The sequence below is a fragment of the Panicum virgatum genome, chromosome 6N (assembly GCF_016808335.1).
Source record: "Panicum virgatum strain AP13 chromosome 6N, P.virgatum_v5, whole genome shotgun sequence".
In the NCBI taxonomy this organism is placed as follows: domain Eukaryota; kingdom Viridiplantae; phylum Streptophyta; class Magnoliopsida; order Poales; family Poaceae; genus Panicum; species Panicum virgatum.
The window spans coordinates 29,478,086-29,484,201 of NC_053150.1; the positions used below are offsets into that span (position 1 = coordinate 29,478,086).

Genomic DNA, 6,116 nt, shown 5'->3' on the forward strand with positions numbered 1-6,116 from the left:
TGGTAGTCTTGTACTTTTCTTTTACAATAGAAACTTGCTCTATCCTGTGCCGTTCAACTAAAAAGAGCTCTCTCTCAACTTGTTACGTCAATGGTATTGCTATACTCCCTCTATTTTAAAATAAATGCCCTTCTAGAGTTTGGCTGCGGAGAACAATGCTAGTGCGAAATTACATATATACCTCTATAAAGATGTAACTAGTGAGTGACGCGCGCCGCGCAAATCCAGTAGTCCCTTACATGTACTTTCGTGTTAATCGTTGAAAAGGAATCTTTGCCTGAAGAACATAACTTTTTGTTTATATCTAATATTTCCACTACATGACCATAGAAAGAAAAGCTTAGTACAGAAAAGTAAAGTTGCTTGTGCTATTCTAGCTCACTCAAGGCGCAATTCATTTTTTTTTCTTATGGACATCCCATTCTTACATTTTAGCTGCGTAAGAAACAACATGATCAGTCCCCCAAAATATAGCCTCAATTGAAATGCATTTACAGAAATTTGTTGTATCACAACAAATTGAGCCCGACAATGTTTCACTAAATGAAGGGTGAAAAAAGTACCAGCAACAAATATACTCTAGTTGCAAGCTGGGTTACTGAGTCATCATGACTTCATCTTGCACAGCCACTTGAGTGAGTTGTCAAGCTCAGTAACAGCCACTTGAGTGAGCATTCATGCTTAGAGCAAATATGATGTTAGAAATCTATCAAACATGGTCACATATTATGGGGTGACTAATTGTAATTTGGGACGGAGGTAGAATTGAGCAATGGAACTGGTAAGCGGAGATAGATAAATTCCATCACAGTCCCCCAAGCATGATGATTGTTCTGCAAGAAATTCAAATTATTTGAAATATAGCAATGGTATTTTGGACACGGACTATAAATTTAACAATAAGTCATGATTAATTGGGCGCGCCGTTGAATAACCTTTACTGAATTCAGCATTACTTTCCCTAAGTGGAACTAATTATTCTGCAATTAACTGTATGATAATCTTTATTTACTGATGAGAAGGATTCTCTATTTTTGCGTTCAGACAATAAGCATAGTGAAACTCATCAGAAGTAGGAGGGCTAGAACTCAATATATTTAATAATCTCAAATGTGACAGTTCGATAACAATAGGTTGCTAACATGTACATGGAGTACGTATCAGGCCTGGTGTCTTTTTTTTTTTACCCTTTTAGCATGTATTACAGGAATGCCAACCCAAAGAATGAAACATGAAAATAAGAAGAGGCATGAGCAAGCAATAACAGACTGAAGAAAAGTAACTCATGTTACCTGCCAATGTCTTAAGCAGCATGAAGACACTATCTCTCAACATGCTTTTGGAGGACCAATAAAAAAAGAATAGCATACGTGCATAACATAGTACCAACGGTGAATACTGCCTTACTTTTATAGACATCTACATTATCATTCAAGACCTAGAGAAATAGCACTGCTAGGAATTTGATAAGAAATTTATTGGCTGTAGTAACTTATTTAAGTTACAATGATATATTTCCTTACTTTCCAAACTTTGGACCCAACATATCTCTATGCCTAAGCTCTACTTTTATGTCATATCCAATTAGCATTTTGGTAAATATGTTGTTTTAGAACTCAGTGTTCAACTATTCATGTATCATGGTTTGGAGGCAAAAAGGTTACCTAGAAACATACCTTCATGCATTATAAAGGCAAGCAGGTAGCTAGCAATTGAGCTAAGTTATCTTGGTATTGCAGAGTAAGAAAACAATTTTAAAAGTGAACGTGTAATAATCCAAGCATTAGAGTTCATTGCCTGGCATGTTATCGAACCAATCAATCAAATGTTTCAAATTATATATCCTTGCTTGTGGAGAACCAATCGAAATGAAGCTTAAAGGCACATCATTAAATGACACAGGGAACTATGCTAAAAATAATGGCACAGGGAGCTTTATCTGCTGCAATCCATCAAATGTTTCAAATTGCGGTTTCATGTATAGTTGGTTAGTTTAAATCAGTTTATACAGGAACACAGAATAAAAAAAAGACATCAAAATGTATTGGTACTCATTGCCTAAATTTTACATAACATGTGATGGGTTTTCTTTTGTTTAAGTTGGAAATCTAAGGATTCATGACAAATAGTGGGTCATTACTCAACTATTAAAATGAACATCAGAAAGTAGAAATAAAGCAGTTGGAAAAGTACAAAGTGCATTGTGTTTATATACCTTACTTTGCTTGCATCTTCTTGCTGAGTACTAATTTGGAACTCCTACCTTTTTTAAAAACAAATCAAGACTCCTACAATCCTACTGCACTGTTGCTTGCTACCTGCTACTAACCTCTGTGCTGCTAGCTGCTATAGCAGTGCAGACAGTCGGTGTGTCATGCACCATCGCTACCCTGCTGCAGGCCAGGTTGTGTGTAATTGGCGTGCACCTTCATGGACAAGGTCACTGATTAGTTTTTCACGGGCAAACCATCAAATACATACCGTGCATCATCCATATGGATGAGACACCTGAGGGAAGCAGGGAACTCAAATCTGGAGGTTGGTGCCCGGTGGGCAGCTCAGACATAGCACAGCGTGGCCCTCGTTAGTGAGCCGCGCCGACCTCATCAGCAGTGCAGCATGCCGCCGCGTCGTGGTACAGTTCTCATCAGCGAGTCGCGCCACCGAAGGGCAGCGCTGCCCTCATCGGCCGTGCGACAGCAGAGCAGAGGCTATAGGAGAGCGCATCGTCAAAAGGGTAAAGGGAATAAGGGATGATGCCTGCAGGGAGGGGGCAAGGCGCATGGTGGAGTCACGAGAGGAACGACGACGGGAGCGATGACAAAGTGCTGGCCGCGGCGGCACAGTGCCAGCACGCCGACGACCCCGGAGCCCCTCTCGCCCGCGGGCGCGGGGAGCCGGCACGCGGACGACGGCGCCAGGCGCGGCTGGGTCCCTAGGTCCGACGGTCCAGCTCGGCCGATGGTGCGAGCGGGACAGCGGGGGCGCGCGCCGTCGAGGCTCGCGGCCCGCAGCGCCGCGGCAGACCCGCGCCGGCCGTCGCCTCACCCTGCGCCTCGCTCGCCGCTGTCGGCGTTCGGCAGATATTTCTCACGTGAGAACGGCGGGCTAATTTGCCGGCAATACGGGGGCTAAAAGAAAAATATCGACAGCAACCCTACATCATTGGACGTCGGATCATGATCGAACGGCTGAACCAACGCGTGCCCACACCGGCGGCGTGCTTTCTTGAGGAGAAATGATTGCACCTTGGGAGGATAGCAAGTAGAAAAGGATAACTAGAACTTAGGTTGTCTTGAGTCTTGTCAGTCCCCTATTTTAGGGTTCCTTTTTCCTCCGGCGGCGACACCGGAGTCCACCAGTCAAAGGGTGAGATCAGCGTGATGTCCCCCCAATAATCTTGAGATCGTGCCACATCTTTGCCTCCGCAAGGCTCCGGGCTCTCTGGGGTCCCTACATGGCGCAACAGGAATCTTCAAAGGGGAAGGGGAAGGCGATGGAAGAGGAAGGAAGGTCACCCAGTTTGGAGGAATGGTTGGGGAATCTGAAGCTCCAAGGGGAAGAGGAGGAACTTGATTTGTCGGGCGAAATTGAGGAGCTTGCGAAGGAGATCAGATGGCTAGCCATATTTAGGGTTCATACGTCAAAACCCTTCATCCATGCTGCGTTGTTTAGCGCCTTGAGGAACGCATGGGCGGCGGCAAAAGAAGTGACGTTCAAGGTTTTGGAACCTAATCTGTTCTTGGTGCAACTCCACTATCTTGGTGATTGGTCGAGGGTAATGGAAGGAAGTCCTTGGTTATTGAGGGGATCGGCAATTGTGATGGAAGAATATGATGGCTTCTCTAATATACACACGTATAAGCTGGACAGAATTCTAGTTTGGATAAGAATTCAAGGGGATCCAGAGGGGCTCATGAAGAAGGATTTGGCAGAAAGGGTTGCGAAGAAGGTGGGAGAGCCCATCACTGTGGTGGTAAACGAAGGGAGAATTAATCCTACTCCATATCTGCGAGCTAGGGTTTGGGTTGAGCTCCGGAAACCTTTGGTGCATATGGTGCCAGTTACACTCAAAGAAAAAAAATGAAATTCCTTGTCCAATATGAGAAGCTGCCTGCCTTTTATTTCTTTTGTGGTTGTTTGGGTCAAGAAGTCACAGAGTGCGGCGATGGAATCCATTGTAAGGAGAGTTGTGGATGGGGGTGACTGGCTGAGAGTTCCTTTCTTGGCAACACTTGGCAGGGAAGAAGCACGAACAGGAAGGGGCAGGGGACGTGGTAGAGGGAGAGGAAGAGGAGGAGGCCGTGGTGATGGCTTCGATTATGACGAAGCTGTAGATATGGAACTGGCGTAGGAGGAGCTTGGTGCTACGGTGGGAGATGGCACGGGAATAGTGGCGATGCAGGTTAATATTCTGGAAAACTCAACCCAGCAGGGATCAGCCGTAAGCCCTCTTCAGGAGCTGGAGAAGAAAAGACCAAGAAGGAGTGATGGAGATGATGATGAGGTAACAAAACCTAATGCAAAATCGGCGCTCTCCTTCGAGGGGAGTGACCGGGCACAATGAAAATCCTAGCTTGGAACTGCCAGGGCCTTGCTAGTGCCCGGGCAGTGCGCGCGCTTCTGGAAATTCAGAGGCGAGAGAAACTAGATGTGTTTTTTTTTCTGTCTGAGACACATTTGGATAAAGATAAGGCAGAGAAGCTCAAGAGGAGGTTGGGTTACGACCATCTCATCATTCATGAAAGTGATAGTCGTAGCGGAAGTCTTTTGCTGATTTGGAAGAAGGAAGTATCTGTTCAATGTCAGGGTGTGTCACGTTACTATGTTGATGTGACTATAAAAGTGGAGGAGGAGTGGAGATTAACGGGTATCTATGGGGAGCCGAGATGGGAGCATAAACACTTGACGTGGGAGGCTATGCGTTCCCTGCATTCTGGCTCGGATCTTCCTTGGCTGATGCTTGGTGATTTTAATGAGATTTCGTTTCATCATGAGAAAGAAGGTGGTAGAGCAAGATCGCAAGATCAACTCCAAGCTTTTCAGAATTCTTTAATGGATTGTGGTCTAGCTGATATTGGGTTTATAGGAGATAATTTTACATGGCAAAGAGGGCGGATCAGAGAACGACTAGATTGTGGTGTTGCAAATACTCAGTGGAACCTGTTATTCCCAAGCGCCCAGCTAAAAAATGGGGAGATGGTGAAATCGGACCACCGGCCATTGGTGGTAGAGATAGATGGGACTCAGGGCCAATATTCAGGTGGAGAAAGGACTAGAAGATTTCAAGCTAGATGGCTAAAGGAAGAGACGGTGGGGGAGATTGTTCAGGCTGCCTGGGCTTGTGCCTCAGCAATGGGTCAGGCCCCTTGATGAGGAAAGTTACGGAGGTTCATGAGGATTTGCATGTTTGGGATCGGGAAGTTCTGAAGAGACCGGTCTAGAGAATGAAGAAATTAAAGAGGGAGTTAGAGCACCTGAGGCATGGTCCTATGTCTGAGGAATCGACTGCAGCTCAAAAGGAGATTCTGCTCCGCATAGAGTTACTCCTGGAGCAGGAGGAATTGGAATGGGTCCAAAGGGCGAGAGCAAACTGGCTTAAGCATGGGGACCGCAATACTAAGTTCTTTCATCAATTTGCTTCAGCTCGCAGAAGAAAAAATATGATCAAGGGGTTAGTGGATGATCAAGGAGTGAAACATGAGGATTTGGGGACGATGAAGGATATTGTATGAGATTTCTATACAAATCTGTTCACATCAGAAGTGCAGGTCGTGGACCAGGAAGTGTTGGCAGATGTAACCCGTAGAGTTACTCCCAACATGAACCAACTTTTATTAGCTCCCTTCTCTAGGGAGGAGGTGAAAAAAGCTCTATTCAGCATTGGTGATCTTAAAGCCCCAGGTCCTGATGGGCTACATGCTATCTTCTTTAAACGATTCTGGCATTTATTGGAAGATGAATTGATAGATAAAGTTCTATATGCAATCAATAATTCTGTTATACCAGAAGGGTGGAATGATATGACAATAGTATTAATTCCGAAGGTGGCTAATCCAGAGAATGTGGCTCAATTCCGACCTATCTCATTATGCAATGTGATTTACAAGGTAATT

General features: G+C 44.9%; 1 long non-coding RNA gene across 1 annotated transcript; it reads right to left on the reverse strand.

Moving 5' to 3' along the window:
- Positions 1-259: 259 nt before the first annotated feature.
- On the reverse strand, positions 260-3,086 carry LOC120679051. The gene is made up of 2 exons (XR_005676944.1): positions 564-3,086; positions 260-435 (listed from the first exon to the last, which is right to left on the reverse strand). It is a non-coding gene; the product is annotated as an uncharacterized LOC120679051 (long non-coding RNA).
- Between the last annotated feature and the right edge of the window lie 3,030 nt (positions 3,087-6,116).